Source organism: Perca fluviatilis, chromosome 8, assembly GCF_010015445.1.
Source record: "Perca fluviatilis chromosome 8, GENO_Pfluv_1.0, whole genome shotgun sequence".
NCBI lineage: Eukaryota > Metazoa > Chordata > Actinopteri > Perciformes > Percidae > Perca > Perca fluviatilis.
Window position 1 is genome coordinate 38482161 of NC_053119.1, and position 17561 is coordinate 38499721.

Sequence of the window (17561 nt, forward strand, 5' to 3'; positions counted from 1 at the left end):
TGCTTTTCTCAGTGGACACCGATTGCCCCATCATGTGTCCCGTTCATATCTGTTGAGAGAGACAGAAAATTTTAGATAATGTATCAGCAGCTGCAAGGTTGTGGCAGATCCACAGAGCCTGTAGTAGGAGGTTGGCCCCTCTGGCTATCCTCACAGTAGATACTTTCCACGTCACTGCCGTTAACAGCTCCTCCGGGGTCTATATCACCAACAGTTGGAGGACGTGTGCACAGCTAGCTGAGGGGGAAGGGAGGCCTGTTTGTTGGGTAAAGGCCCCTCTCTTCCTCTTCTGTGCTTCTTTCTTTATTTCTTCCTCCCCCACTCCCCTCCCCTCCCACTTTCAACTCCCACACGGTTCCTCCAGGAGCCATCATCTGACAACACCCTCCACCCCCACACGTAACCACCTCCTGCCACATGACACACACACATACACACAGCCATAACACCACAGGAAAACGCCCTCGCATCCTCAGGATGTACCATTCATCTGATCATCAGAGGAAAGCATCAGCATCTTTGAGTTGCTGCCAGGCACATCTGACTGATCAAAACACAAACTTGTTGGCTGATTTGCCTGAATAGTCAGTCTTGATTTACAACGTGTCTGTTCGAGCCAGAGTGAAACGTTGTGTCCTCCACACCTGTCTGAATTAGCATTTTGACACATTCAAAACAACTAGAGCCTGCAGACGAGGACACCATTTGTTTATAAAAATATGTGAACAGGAAGAAAAAAATGACTACAGGTTGACCTAAATGAGCTGCACTACCATGTGGTAACAGTGGCAACCACTAAATATAGTTCATACAATACACAACTGTAAGGTCAGTTTCAACTTTTTGTTATAAGGTGTCAGGGCCAGGTGGGACAGGTGGCTGGGCTGTATGATAGGGTAGAGAGGCTGTGTGTGTGTGTGTGTGTGTGTGTGTGTGTGTGTGTGTGTGTGTGTGTGTGTGTGTGTGTGTGTGTGTGTGTTGGACGGGTGGACAGCTCCTACCTGAAACAGATGGAGACACTTTGCCTTGGCCTACCTCGCTTGCTATGTGGGTAAAGATCATAACGCACAGGAGATGGAAGGCCACCCAGGGCAGCCCAGCGCCTCTCGTACGTACACTGTCAGCATGGATGTATTAAGACTATCAGCTCTGAGAGAAGCACATCATCAACTTCCTCATATAAAAATGGAGCTTCCTGCTGCAGCTGACATCCCAGTGGTCCCATTCGCTGACTACATAAATATGCTCCAGCATATACGTGCACATACACACAGAAACCGATCATTAAAATTCAGCCTGGTGGCCCTGAGGAGAAAGAAATAGTCCCGGACAAGAGTGGTTGTAGACGGCAGAGGGAGGAGTCTTAAATGGAGAGAACAACATGAAGCAGATGGCTTGCAGCCTTGGAGTAAAAGCACACAGACATGAGGAGAAACTGCTTCTTGATACTTGACAGGAGAGGAAAAGCAGCCTTTAGAGGAAATGTTCAATTCTGAAATATTAAGCGGCACACTGGGAACAGAAGTGTATCTCTTTCCAAAGTGAAACTTTGAAGACACTGGTCTGTGGCAAAGATACCTAAATACGTTGGGCAAACAGGTGGTGCAGGAGCAGCAAAACCTCCGATTTATAGTGCTTTCGATTTGTACTCGGAAGTCGGATTTTCCAATATCAAAGTCGGAAACGCCCACTGACCATGGATTTCCGAGCTCAGAACTCTGACGACCTCCGAGTACCCCAAGCTCAAAATCCAACATGGATGCCCCATGCATCAACAGTTGTGAAAGCTGTAGTAAAATACAGCTATTAGCACTTCTGTCTTATTTGTGTCTCCCTAAATCACTCATACACACAGTCCTGTCCAACTTTTATCTGTTAACATGTTGTTACTGTTTGTATGCACAACTGTATCAACTTTCTATCAACTGTTATTGCTAACGATGGCTAACTTGGCAAGAGCTGACCCCACAGTGAAAAATAGGACTTGTAAATGGAACGCGTTCAACTCAGATGGGACGTCATTCCTAGCTCCAGCTTCTGAGTTCCACTCTATGAGCCACTTTCACACAGCCTGCTTAAGATGGGCCTTCAATTCACCTTGCCCTCTGTATAAGGGCGTGTTCAGAACAAAGCAAGCGATGCAGTGTGGGAGTGTCACCAAATGGCCCATTTGTTGTGTTCTTTAACCCTGCAGTGTCGCACAAGTAGACTTTATATCTCACAATTATTGTTTTCTGTCAGATCGCTTTTATTGAACTCAACATTTCTGACAGCACTTGAATGCAGCTTCATTTCACGGAGAAATAGAGAAAGAAAAGAGTCTTTTTTTTTTTAGCGTCCTACTTAAAAAAAAGAAAATAAAAAACTAGTTTGCAGCCTGAACGCACTACCCCTATTCAAAATGAATGGAAAGACTTGCGTTTCCAACGGACCGCCTGACGACCACCTGAATGTGTGTGTAGCCTTATGTTGCCGTTGTTCGGTTCAGTGTGAAAAGCAAAGCAGCCGTGATGGCTGACCTTCATTACAGTGATATTGCGGAATCTCTGTGTGTTCCAACAAACACAACTGGCTGTGTATGCAGGTGGGAACCCAACCCGCACTAGTGACTAACTATACATTATATCTATTTTCAGTATGCTGAATTCATGCATCAGAGGAAGTTGGAGAGTGTAAAATGTTGGAATAGCTGTTCAGCTTACTGAATCAGTAGGTATTGTATTCTGAGAATTGCTTGTAATCTTAGCACAGTGTTTAAATGCAACATTTAACAGGAGACATGAGATGGCAGTGTTGGGTCCTGTTGGGTCCACTTTTTTTTTCTTTTTTTTTTTTATTCAGTCTGCCGTGTCAAGATCCTGACATTTCCAAACAATGGCGCAATAGCTCCAAAAGGCACCTAGGCCACATTCAGACCGATATGAACCCTGTGTGAACAAACCCAGCCTCAAATTTATTTGCATAAGCCCCTACACGGATTGCAAAAAAGTTGTTTGTTAACACAGAACCATCTGAGAAGCCGTCATTGGAAACTGTTTAAGAAATGGCGGTCACTTTATGCAATGCAGAGAGCTCCGTCAAAAAAAGTTGAACCTGTCATAACTTTTGAGGCAATGCAACATCATCCAGTAACCCCCAAATTCCACTGGTTGCGGAATGGCGGCGGAGTCATTAGGTTTCCATTAAAGTCAATGTGTGTATTTTCACTGACTGCAGAACGGCTGCAGAACAGCTGCGTTCCGACTCCGGCACAGTTCCGGCGATCCGCAGCCCTCCAGAGCAGATACGCAGAGCTTCCGCAATAATTCAGCACAGGGCAGATAGTGCGGGACAGAAGCAAAATAAAACATCCGGTTAATTTTCTAAATAAAATACACCGTGCTCACGACGGATCATATTTTCCTGCACTACACAGAGTTGTTTCCCCTCTACTCCTCTGGATGGAAACAAACTGTTGTTGGTTTTGTGGTTCTATTCTACGTGAATTCGCGAGATCTCGTGGGTCCAGCTGTCAGTCATGGCCACAGCCGTTACGCAACAAATCCGGACCTGGTGGGTATTGACGGACGACGGAGCCAACACGCAGCGGAGCCGGTCAGCAGACATTCTGCATTCGGTGTAAGTAAGTCCCCAGTAAGGCGCTGCATTCCTGGATTGCATTTCATCGTGTCACCAGTAACTGAAACACCATGCACACACCAATAGAGAGCCGAAGTCCCGCCCTTCTACTTCCGGTCCATGGAACCTTAATTCGGAAAAAATATTAACAAGAGTCAATGGAGAGATAATAATTATGTTTTGATCCCGTTTTTATTGAGCCATGGATTACAAATATGATGTTCGTCAATTTAAAACATTATTTTCAACTGAAGAAAGTCTCAGTTTGTTGTTAAACTGTTGAAGTATAAGACTGTGACTGTGAAAATACGTAACTAGAAAGACTACACACTTCAATGTCTCATGGATGACGTCTTGCTGAAGCTACGATGTCTGTGTGTATCGTACCGGGGATGTAACGTTACTCTAATGAGCAGAGGATCTCGCTCGTTCTTTTGCTTATCTGCTGAAAACACTTGACTGGACAAAACCCAGCAGGTAAGATAACGTTACGTGTTGTGGAACAGAGCTAAGCTAGCTAGCTAGCGAGCAAGCCGAGCATCATGCTAGGTAAGGTAGATTGTGTGAGACGGGAGATGTAGTCCACTGAGCGGTTTCACACAAAACTAAGAGGTCATATGACAAACCTACGCCTAACGGAGACTTTCTTCGGTTGAAAAATTCTCTTTTAAATTGACGAACATCATACTTGTAATCCATGGCTCAATTCAAATGGGATCAAAAAATAATTTGCCTCTCCCAGTTCACTACCGTTCATATTCTTTCCGAGTTAAGGTCCCATGAGATCCACCGGAAGGGGCGGGACTTCGGCTCTCTATGCAGGATTGGATTTGGTCTGAACGCCCACTCAAAATTAACTTTTTCAAATGACAGTGTCATATGTCACTTACATTCTCTGGGAACCATTCTGTAAACACAAACTGTTTAAAGAGCTACATTTATGGTTGAGAATGCTCAAAGTGTGCTGATCAGAAATCTTTATTTCAGCCTGTGGCCTCCTGCAATTCATGTAGTCAGCCAAGTCTGCACCCAACTAAAACCTCACAGATCACAACCTCATAGATGCATCCCCTTGTGCCAGTTTTCAGAAACTTCAAAACTCTCTAGTCAGCATTGCTATAAAAGAATTCAACTCAAAAGTTTTTGAGTAACATTCCCAATGTTCCCTCCCTCTTTACATCATACTTTTTTTTTGCCAACTCAGTTTTCTATAGTAACAAACAACTTATTACCTCACGCCATTTCTAGCCTGGGTGCTTTACACGTACAGTATATTAACCCGTGACTCCAAAAAGTTTTCCAGGGATCCCACTGGATGAGACCTGGCTCGGTGATGTTCTCATCACTTGGTTTCTTCTCATCTCTGCTTCACAACCAACCGCAAAGGAACAGAGTGAGCGAGCAACAGTGGAGGGATGCCGCCCCAGACTGGAGACAGAGAGAGGGAACCATGGGGAGCTGCAACAATAGAGCTGGCTGAAACAAACCCCGGTGTATGTGGCCCTCTACCTCCCCCTCTGTGCGCACACTCCCCATGTGAAACCATCTGATGCATGTACTGCTGCTCTCACTTGTCAATCACAACTGGGGGAGGGGCAGCAGCCACTTACAAAGCCCCCCTCCCAGTGCATGCGAGGGAGGGTATTAAATAAGACATGCAAAAAAGGTTCTTGATCTTCGACGGGTACTCGTGTGAAAAAAAGTTTCGAAAGGCTTTATGGGTAGCCTGATCTGGAAAGGAAAGTGTCAGAGGTTGGTGTCTGTGAGGCTGTAAGAAGGGCTGAGTAGGGATGTGTCAGTGGGTGGGACAGAAGGGAAGAAAGGGAAAGGGATGAGTGAAGATCTGGGACAAGAATGGATGTGTGGCTCTAATCTCCTCCCTGGAAATGACAAAGGAGGTGATACAGCCCAAGGTTGAAGGTAAACATTAATAATTATCAGTGATTTAAGTCACCAAGAACTGATCCCCGATGATGATGATGGTGCAGATATCACAGCAAACACCAGAAAAATCCCCAAATTCCAACCTCTGCTTGCTTCTGATAGTTATATCCTGCCACACATCTTCACTACAACTAGGGGTGGGGGAAAAAAAAAAAATCCATACAGCATAGTATCGCAACATTTTCCGTGGCAATACTGTATCGATACACAGATGCCAAGTATCGATCTTTTATTATATATGTGTTGGTCTGCTTGACAATTCCATTTTGCAGTAATACAATTGAAATGAGATGAACAAACAGAGACATGTATCTTTTTAGACAAAACAGATGTTGACAAAGTTTTCTTTTGGGGACATAATTAGAAATTTGGAAAAATTTGAAGTTGGAAAAAAGGTAATAAATTGCAATATATCGCAGAATATTGCAATATCTTTAAAATTGCAATAATATTGTATCGTGATGATATCGTATCGTGGGGCCTCTGGTGATTCCCACCCCTAACTACAACCTCACATCAAAGCCCCTTAATTGAGGCCAGACTTACAACACATATTAATTGACTGCCATGTGCAGTAATAATCCACAAAAACTGGGAATCAGCGAGAGTGTGTGTCTGTCTGAAGTTGGGCCATGATGGAGCAACACTTAAGCCTTGATCCTATTCCCTGTTAATCCATTTGCTTTCTAGACAACAGAAACAAGGACGTGCTCACAGGCTGCCTGTTCTTGCTTATTTACCAGATCTAATATGACTAAATCTTCTTTTACAACACACTGGGGGCTTTACGCAAATAGGAGCCCCCTCCCTCGAAGGGCTGCAGCAGCAGCTAGCACCCAGTCAGAGTGGAGAGCCTCCACCCTCCAGGGGGAAGGGAAAGAAAGAACCACCATCTGGGGTTTAGTCATGGTGATGCCAGCGGCTGGGGCTCAGGGACAGGGAGGCTGCTGGGGCTCGAGAAGGGGATGGGGAAGAGGGACTGCTAATGGGCATGGGGTAGTGGGACAAGTGATGGCAATGAGGATGGGGCTTGGGAGAGGTAGACAGAGATGCTTGTCCTTAAAAACGTGCCAAACACAAGACTGGAGGCCAGAAGGGTCGATGTAGCCTAGATGAAGCTGGGTTGCAGGAGTTTGGCAGGTAATGATGAGTGAGAAGATATTTTACAATCCATAAACAGGAGCAGAAACTAAAATAAAAGCTTACGGAGATCTTCAAGGATCTGCATACCCAAAGTTTAGTTCCTCTGGCTGATTAAACTATCTACGGTAAATCAGGTTGAAGTTGAGTGTAGCTTTGTGATGTCACCATGTCTATGAACTAACTACAAATAATAGTGGTGTAAATTGTGCCACTCCCACAGGTGCAACCAAACTAACAGGAGAGTGAGGGAGCGGTAAATCTAGGTACACAAGCGAGAAGAGGTCTAATCAGGCAACATAAGTTTGAAAATTAAACCATGTAAACCTTTTCTGATATAAGCTCTAAATACAATTATGAACCTGAAAATCATCATAATATGAGCACTTTAAAACATCTGTGTGGGACGACTATGGGTGTGTGTGGGGCTTTAAAAGTTCAGAAGATACTGAGGAATTGAGTCTGTCCAGAACATTAACAGGCAGAACAATAAAATCCAGGGTGTGATTTAAAAACTCTCAACAACAAAGACTAAGAATAAAGGGATATGTTAAAAATAAAAAAACTCAAAACAGGCTACTAAAAGTGGAGACAGAAGCCAATTTTCTTCATATAAGTTAGTAACCGCTCTCAGTCTTTGTAGCAGTTGTAAAAAGGTGAATGGCACTAATGGCTGAGCTCTTTGCCAACAACTGCACAAAATTGTTTCCAACTAATCAATCATGGTATCAATCAGGTCACTGGCAACCAGGAGGAGATGGATATAAATATTCCAATTAACTAATCACAAAATCATCATTTGAAACCTTTATATTTTACACTGAGAATATTCATTGTTCAGAAGTTCTTCATAGGTGGCCCTGCAATTAGCAACCGAGTGTTTGAGAATAAAAATCCAGTAGACTCCGAGCTGTTTTAGCAGACTCAGTGACCTTTAATTTATTATGCTACAACAGGAAACACAAGTCCTCCTCCAGACACGTTTTAAATAATGTAATAATGCTCTGCTATGATTAATATTATGTTCAAAATGGTTTTGCCACGTACAAAGTCAACTCTGAAAAAGGGGCTGGAGGTACATCTAGGTTGCGCTTCATTAGTAGTTCCACTTCCCTGTTCACTTCCCCTCAGACCTTGGTTAACAGCACAAGTCACATGGTGAGTAGTGTCACTTTGCCAGACGTTCCTCCACAGCGCTGCAGAGGAGGGTCTGGCTAGTCCACACAGCATTTCGGGATGGGAGAAAAATGTGCTCTGGTTTATTGGCATTTCAAGCTCAGCACGGAGCTGCTGCAAAATAGTCTCGGGAAGGAACTTGTACGTACAAAAGTAGTTTTAGTCGTACAACAGCAAACTCAGATTGGACAGATAGTCTAGCTAGCGGTCTGGATTTACCCTGCAGAGATCTGAGGAGCAGTTAACGATAGTCCTCAGAAATCCAGCGGAGTTTAAAATTCCAACACAAAGAAAGTGGAAGGAAACTGACATCGGCTGTAAAGACCAAGGGGGTAAGCTTTGCTTCAGAACTCAAACCTCCTATGGCGCCATTTTGATGCTACAAAGGTATCACCTCCCGTTAGCATTGCACTGACTAGCATTCATTTTGACATCACTTGACAGCGAATAACTTCACATCTGAAGCGTTTAAAGACTCTATTTGTCCATTGTTTATTTCTAAAGAAACAAGACAATGTATAAAAGGCTCCATTACCTTGTACCTCACGTTATGGCTCCGTAGCAAATGTTTTTGTAAAAATAGGCTAACGATTGTGTCACATAGTAGAGGAATTACCGTATAGTACAGGAGAAGCTAGCAGGCAGTTTCGACTTACATGAGCTGTTTAGGTTTAATTACTAATGTTAACTAGCATTTTAGTTAGCAATAATTAGCCTGTGCCTATGTTATCTCCTTACATATACCTACGCTCTCTGTCTCTGCAAGATTGGGAATGAATGAGATTTCTCTTGGCACAGCTACCAGAAGACTTACAACTTTCAGACACGTTGCTCACATCACATTTACATTGTCTCTCTCAGTTGGAGGCTGCACAGTAAAAACAAGAGATCACCGGAAAAGTGCTTCTAATAGCCTTCACTGGTCTCCGTCCAGAGCAACGGGGTCTGTTGGTCCATTATATACTGTCTATGGTAAAGACATGCATCAGCCGGAATTTCCTGCGGCACCAGAGCAATCCTGGAAGTGGAACGTGATGGGATATAGACTATATGGTGAGGAGAGGGAGAGTGGGCGGGGCAGGGACATTTTATTAAAATGAACGCACCTGCCCTTGTACACTTTCAGCGCAAACTGTCATGGATTGACAGTTAGCACTACTGCTTCAAGTATGTTTACAAATCATCACAAATACCTTTAATTAGCAGAATGACTTTCTGATTTAGAAGGTCTGTGATCTGTATCGTGATTATCATAATTATTATTGCTAAGATTATTTTTTTCAAATCCATCAGCCCAGAGAACGTGCCGTTAAAACAGATCGGTGGTGCAGTTTTGCCCTCATTGTTCTGAAGTTTAAAGGAAGTGATGTAATGGGTTTAATGTGGAGTGAGCACTGTGCCGGACTCTGTTTAATTGCTAATTAATTTGGCACGCAGTTAACACACCAGTCACTATTTTGATTTCATGTAAATGAAACTCCTGGCATTTGGCCAATTTAAGATGAAACCTGTCAGTCAGTCAGTCACGTGACCCAGCTTTAACGTTTTAACATTAAAACCTTTGAAGTCATGATCAACTAACATGCTCACAATGACATGCTGATGTAGCATTTCAAATATTTCCCATAATTAAGGTCTTAGTTTAGCATGTCGGCATGCTAACATTTGCAAATTTAAATAATATATTAAGAAATGCCACAGCCAAAAGATTCTATTAAGGAGGCTTTCACACCAACAACTGCACTATGGCAAACTACAGGGGTCTTTAAAATGTTTTGGGCCAAGGACCGCTAAGCTGAAAAAGAGGCGAGTAGGGACCCCTACTACACCATACAGTACATACATACAGTACATACATACATACATACATACAAAACTGGGCCTACAATAACATGTAAAGCCTTTACACACACCTTTTTATGGTGCCCTATAATATTAAGCTACTATATACATAGTAATATACCATCATGTTTTAATGTCAAACACACACGGAAGGTACAGTGAATCCATTAGCTTAACTGTATCTGTGGATGCCTACCATAGTGGCTACCCTACAGGCCAGTAAGTGTATCATCAATGTTGTTGAGGTTGTTGTTTTTTTACAAATGTGTTGGATATATGTTAATGTATGTTTTCAGACAGTTTCATTTTTTGAGGGGAAAAACTTAAACAATAATTTGCCGGCCCCCCAGCAGTGACTCTGAGGACCCTCCAGGGGTCGCGGACCCCCTGTTGAAGATCACTGGCAAACTGCAAAGAGCTATGTCGGTCATTTGTACTGAAAAAAAAAAACATTGAGGAACAACAACAGCAACAATAGAGGCCTGCATCATCGGTTTGCTGTGGGAGTTTAGGCATCATTTCACAGACACATAGCCAAGAAGAAGAAGTTAAGCATAAGCCAGACAGAAAAAAAACAGGCAAAGTGGCACATTGACCCTGGGCCTCCTTCCTGCAGATCACGCTCTCACTCTTTCATACTAATGTGTTTTCACTTCCCGAGCTTACTACCTCTCCATCTCTAGGACACTTTTCTCCACTTCCCCTCTTCCCTCCCACTAAATCCTTTCTTTCCTCTCCATCTCACCCACTCAACTTTCTCACACACACACACACACACACACACACACACACACACACACACACACACACACACACACACACACACACACACACACACACACACACCTTTTCCAGTTTACTGCCTGTAGCCTGAGGAAAGTGGAAACCAGCGACAGTGAAGTGTATCGGCCACGGAACAATGTGCAAAGCAGGCTGTTTTGTAAGGCTAGCCAAGGAGATTGGGGGAAGAGACTCCATTATCACTGACTAGCACCGTAGGAAGAAAAGGGCTGCCCCAACAGTACCACAGCAGCACACAGCATTGTCAATACCCACCCTGGTAGCAGTTTCAGAGGGTACAAAACATTGGTCTCAAATGGGCCATCATTGTCATTACAAAAGTCTCCATTATGAGAAAAAGAAACAGGTGTTTCAATGACACTGTTACAGTAGACATTTAGTCAGTTGCCTCGGGCCATTCTGAGTTCTCCACACTTATTACACTTCAGCTTGCACAGAACAAAAGAAAAAAGCTCAAAAACGTTGGGTATTTAAGTCTTTAATCTTTTATTTCCATTGTTTTTTTGTTTTGTTTTTGCTTGCTCATTTTCAGTTTGGATCTTACTGTATTTTAACAATGTTTATCATGTGAAGCACTTTGTGACTGTCTGTAAAAAAGGTGCTATATCAAATAAACATAATAATATTAACTAGTTGTTTGTGTTTATAGTATGATGAAATAGACAACAAGAGCTCAGACTAGTCACTCCTAACAACTGAGCTCCACACCCAACTAAAGCTGAAAGTATGCTTCCCCCACACCCTTATTACTCACCTCCCATAGGTGACACCAGAGGGCAAACCCAGAATAGATGTCTAACAACAAATAACAGAAATACTGTGACATGCAGAGTTGGTTGAGGCCCTCAGCAGCAACAACCCTGGCCCCTATAATATAGGGACAGGGTGGCAAAGACTGACAACAGCGGCCAAAATAAGATGCTACGCCCACAAGGAAGGACGGATGGTATGTCAGAGAATGTTGACACTTAAGCCCAAGACAGTGAAATCAATCGACACCACCCACTCTGTCTTGACCAACGACAGCCACTTCCTGCCCCCTTTTCCACCCCTGATTCTTGGGCAACTCAACCTACACAGCCAGGGATAGGATTGCAACTGGTGCTGACTGGCACTACCCAACCATTCTTACACTAGCGCAACCAAAAGCATATCTTGGAGGAAGATGAATGAAAATGAACTTCAAGTTGAAAGACTTTTTCAGATTCAGATTGATTATTATGTATGCGTGGATCATCAATCATCAAAAAGGTAACAGAGAGAGACAGCCCAGGCTACACTTGTGACAGTGCCCGGGACAGCTTGTCTTGTTGCTGGTATGTGGCATTAAGCAAAACAAACATGTCTGCCCAACAGTTTCCTCTTATTTATACAGACACAAAGTCCTCAGAGAGTAAACATGTTGGCTCCAAATGTCCTCACTCTGGAACAAGCCAATCCTGACTACTGTTCTACATTACTCGAGTGCCAGAAGTTAGTGTGAATATTTGAGTTTGCCAAGCCACAGAGCGGCAAGAACTGAACAAATAGGACAGGACTATGTGAGCTTTACATCTCAATATATCGTCATATCTAAAGTGCAGTGATTTGTGCGGAGACTTCCTGTATCTGCGGCGTGAGACAGAAGGTCAGACTAAAGTGGTTTGCATGGCCCAATTTGTATAACTTCCTGACACGACACAGGTCCAAAAGCCCACTTGACACACCAAATGGCAAGGTTTACACAGGTGTAAAAGCAGAGCTCCAAGCACAATTGTGCCTAAAAAGACCATATAGCCACATTCAGATGCAAAACAGTCTTATGGCAGTACAATACTAGGGACTGCATTGGGCATACTGTTTAAGAGTACCTGATACTACTAAACATCACGTAGGCTACCTCACGTGGTCGAACATGTGCAGGTGTATAGATATTTAAATAATTCAAAAGCAACAAAACAATAAAGAGCATTAATATGACATTCAGAAAGAGACAGTTTATTCTGATCAAGGTGACTCTACAAGGTACTTGAACACTTGAGCACAATTTTACGTTGTTTTTTTGTTTTTTGTTTTAAACTGAAACTTTGTTAGGCCAAAATAACAGTGCAGCTGTTCTTATCGGGTCAGCCCCTCCCAACTCCAGTTGCACGAGTGAGACTAGAGTGAATAAGAAAGGAGCTTAAGTTGCGAGGCAGGCAGATACCTTAGGAAATGTAGCTTCTTTAGAATATGTTGCTCTACAGCTGAGTCCTCCTCTCCAGTTACGTTCCTAAATATCTACAGGATACCTAAATACTAGTGTGCTAGCTTCTTTGATGACTTTACTGAACTGCTGTCCAGGGTTCAACATTAGCACCATCCAACAGCCAAATGCTGGTAAAATACGCAAATGGCTGGTAGATTTGTTTCACACACCAGCCCAAAAAAAACAAAAAGACAATTGTAATTTGTTGAGTGGCTGGTAAAATTAGAACATTCACTTGTCATTTGGCTGGTGGACGAAAATGACAATTTTGAACCCTGCTGCTGTCTATAACCTGTATCGAATAACCATGACGTCGCACTGACACAAAAATCACTTCCAGGTAGACAAAATGGCAGTCGGAGACATGTGAAATCTGCAAACTTCTTTATTTTTGTTGTCATTTTTCTCCATAACTGTAACGTTTAAAGAATTTGTAAATAAAATTGCAGTGTTATACCGTATGTTAACAGTATTTTTTTTATATTTCTTACTGTCATTTATGTTTTTTTATTCTTCATATGTCAGAGATTAGCCGGAGTCAAACTCCTTGTTTGTCTACGCAAACCTGGCCAATAAAGCCGATTCTGAGATATACAAGTAACCCTCCTGTTTTCCTCGCGTCAAATTTGAACCATTTTACAAAGTTCTCCATCAGAAATTTGGGTTTCTTTCAAACAAACGGTCGAAGAAAAACAACGTGGATGGTTCCATACATTGCTCTTCACAAGTAAATAAAATAATGCAAATAAATCCTCAGTTCACTACTTTAACAAAATGTGGGTGTTCAATTCAACTTTATAGCATTAAAGAAAAAAAAAAAGTTAAAAGAATGTTGAAAAAATTGACAAAAAAGCATCAGAAACTGCAAATAAACGACAAACACGTCGGGAAAAGTGTCGAAAAAGACAACCAAAACGTTGAAGAAAAGGTTTTCAATTTTGACCCAGAAAAACAAAAAGTTGCAACGTTGACGAGAAGACAACATGAGAGTTAAACACGATGGTCCGACCTATCGGACGTTTCTGTTGTGCTTATTTTCTGTACAGTGTACAAATTTAGCATAACAAACAGCAACATCTCACCGCCGGTCGGACTGCCTGCTAGTTTGGGTGGTGTCATTTTCTGTAGTCTGTGGCCCAACAGGTAGATAAGGTCTCCAACCTAATTTTAGTGAAAGTGTTGACATATGAAAGCATGCATTTTAGATGAACAAGTGAGAGTATAATTAAATTGTATGTACAGGACGCAGGAGTTTCCTACCCGGAAGTTATTGTAAACAAACATGATTGGGTGATTGGTAGAGCTGCAGCAATTCCACATGTTGCTGTATCATTAATTGTCTCAGAAATAATTGCAATTAACAATTTTTTAAGATACATTCTTTGGTTACATCATTGTCATGTGACCCAGATAATGTAATAACACAGCCTATGAAGTAAACAACGTCTCTTTATTATCATAAAAACATTTTTTTTTCTAACTGTATCCCCCTGGCCATTTTTGTTGCTATGAACGTGCATAATAAAAAAAATATATGTAGTCCAAACAATAATCACTTATATAATTACAATTTGGCATATCTAAACAAAGTCAACAATGACCCGTCATACACCTTAAGACCTTAGCTAATGTTAGCAATGAATTACAGTTAACACAGAAACCTTGATTATGTAAAAAAATAAATAATGTGACAATTAGACATTATGTATTAATTGTTACAGGCCTAGTGATCTGGATCTATTGACTTTGACTGTGTAGTTACCGTTGGTGATTTCAACATTCATGTTGACAACCCCCGGGGACAGAGGGCCTAAAGAACTGTGTTGTGTTCTTCATAACTATGGACTTACTCAGCATGTGACTGCACACACACACACACACACACACACACACACACACACACACACACACACACACACACACACACACACACACACACACACACACACACACACACACACACACACACACACACACACACACACACACCAAGAGTCGCACTATGGACTTGATTATCTCCAAAAAGGTCTGAACATTTCCAAGGTTATGGTGACCGATGTTGACTCTCTGATCACTCCTGTGTTTTCTTTGACAGCACTATACCCACACACACAAATGTTCAAACAAAAGGTCATCACAAAACAGTAGCCCGCATCACTGAAAACACCAGTGAAACAATCAATCATTCACATCCAGGATCATTTCAATTCTCAAATTACAAATGTTATTGATGCCATTGAAAGCTTTCTCTGGTAAGACAAGATCTCCATGGAGGAATGCCACGCTGGTTAGAACAGAAAAAAATTGCCACCATAATCAGGTACAGGATATGAGTTGTCTCTGTGTCCAAGTAAAACCAATTCAAATACCATGAGACAATTCTATGCAATCAACCATAAAAACCTGGAGGACAGTATACAACATCTGAAATCATCCTCCTGCTGCCTTGATATTATGCCAACAGGCTTTTTTTTTTTTTTTTATGTTTCAAATTGTTCTGATCTACTACTGATTGAAAACACGTCTCTTCTCTCAGGTATCTTCCCACAGACCCTGCAAATGGCATCAAGCCACCCCTAAAAAAGAGAGAAATGTAGACACGTCACAGATGAGCAATATAGGCCCTTATCAAACCTTTGAAAAAGCAGTTTTTCAACAGCTAAACCTTTTTTTCTCATCACTCAACAACAGTCAGGTTTTGGATCACACCACAGCACTGAAACTGCTCTTGTTAATGACATCAACTTAAATACTGACAGTGGCAAAAAACAACAACAGGTTTCATACACACATGTTCGTCAAAATATGATCCCTTTTCAAGCCTATAAGTGAGAATCTGACACTCAAAAAATAAGGATCAAGGACCCAAGAATGTCACATAGCCATTTTGATATCATTCAGAATCACCAAACGTCCCAGTAGACCAATGGAACAATTCAATCTGTGATTTGGACCGGCTTCTGAAACCATAAATGTGCGACAACATGAGATTAACTCAGAAATATGTGCTCTCCTCCTTGTTTCCCCTCCACTTTAAAGTGGAGGTTTCATCATGGACACAATATTTCTCCATTTTCTTTAGAAGGCGTGTTTTTCCACTGGCTTTCAATCAAATCATCTAAAGCAATAAGCATAGATTGCCATTTACTATCTAGCTATTATAGTAACTGCAGCTGCAGGTACTATTACTGAGAACCAAATGAGTTATACCCTTGAACATGCACGCATGTGTCTGATTGAGATGTCAAAGTATAAGACTACTACATCAATCTCAATATTTCCTCGAAATCCAGCTGAGGGGAGGGGGGGGTGTATCCGCACATGTGATGCTTAGTGATGCGGTTATATGATGGGCACTGGGTAGCCCCTCGCGTTAAACTGAACGACTCAAACCTTGTTTGGTCTACAGAAGCATTTGTAACGTTAAAATCAAGAAGCTCAGCCGATCAGTTGTTTGCAACTGGAAAACTCATTGTTGGCTTCAAAAAATGTGTTTTCCGCGTAATTCCAACCCCATCTGAAGGAGAAATGCAACAGCACAAGACCCTTAACTTTGATATAAACTAGGCGCAATGCGACCCCCCCCCCATCTGGCTTGCACCTCGTTTAATGACAAAGCGGTGGCTGCGTGTGTTTCTCTGCCGAAGGGGGTGGGGATGAATGAGTGATGCAGACTGTTGATGCGTGCTGTTGACCTCTTCTTTAAAGTGCAATCCTTCCTCGATGAATTAAACAATCTACATTAACTCTGATGTAATAGGGTACTAGAATAAATACATGTCGGAATTAGCAGTTATGTGAAATCCGAATACATCTCAGGGAACACGAGGAGTCGAATCGAGTGATAAAAGTTGTATTATGTAATCGTGGTGTAATAAATTCCGTTTATTCTCTGGTACAACAGAGAGAGAGAGAGAGAGAGAGACAGAGATAATGTTACCTCTTTAATTTATTGTACTCGATTGACATCGAAAACAAACGTTTAAACCATCGCTTATTGTAACAAAACAGGACTTGGGCGAGCAAACAATGCCCGAACAGCATCTGCGTCCCTATGGCTACCCTAGCCAGATGGCTTGCAACTGCAAGACAATCAACTCGAAACTAACGATATGAACTTAACTTTATATGACAGGGAAAAAAAAGAGAAACAAAAACACAGCCGTATGGTCCACTCAGTAAGCAGGTCGACAATTCAACTTATTGCGCGAGTTTTCGTTCTAGCAATTTCTACGGTCACATAAATAACGTTTAACTACCAGTCTAAACAGTCATTTTCATCGTCACTTAAATGTTCACAAGTTTATATCGTTTTTGTCACACAGCCATGGTCTCCTCATCTTCTCGGTTAGCCTACTTTTTGTTTACCTAAAAATAATGTCGCTCTTCAAACATAAACATGAGGCTCTGGCCAAATGAAAACAAACGAGTGGCACATGGTTGTTACGAGAGCACATCTAAAGTTACTCCGGGACATCGGAGCAAAACGTTATATATAACGTTAGAGCAACCCGTAACGTTACTATGGACCATCAGACCATACAACTCTTATCATGAATGCTATATCCAGCTGACGTCTTATGCAATTTTTCAACTTTGAGGACCAGCCACTTTAAGCTAGCTTTTAGCTGTGCAAACGAGCGAGCTAGCTAGCTCGTTAACGTTACCTAACAGGATTGCCCAGTAACGTTAATGTACGAGAAGTTCAGAGGACACCGCTAAACTGGTTAACCAGATAGCTAGTTACACAACATGCGCTCCACAGACCAAGCAGACAAAAAAGCTGACACAAACAACTTTTCATTTCCGTTAG

General features: G+C 42.0%; 1 protein-coding gene across 1 annotated transcript in view; it reads right to left on the reverse strand.

Moving 5' to 3' along the window:
* Positions 1-17561, reverse strand: part of LOC120563886 (cat eye syndrome critical region protein 2) — a 48691-nt gene that overhangs the window by 30824 nt on the left and 306 nt on the right. The window lies entirely within an intron of this gene.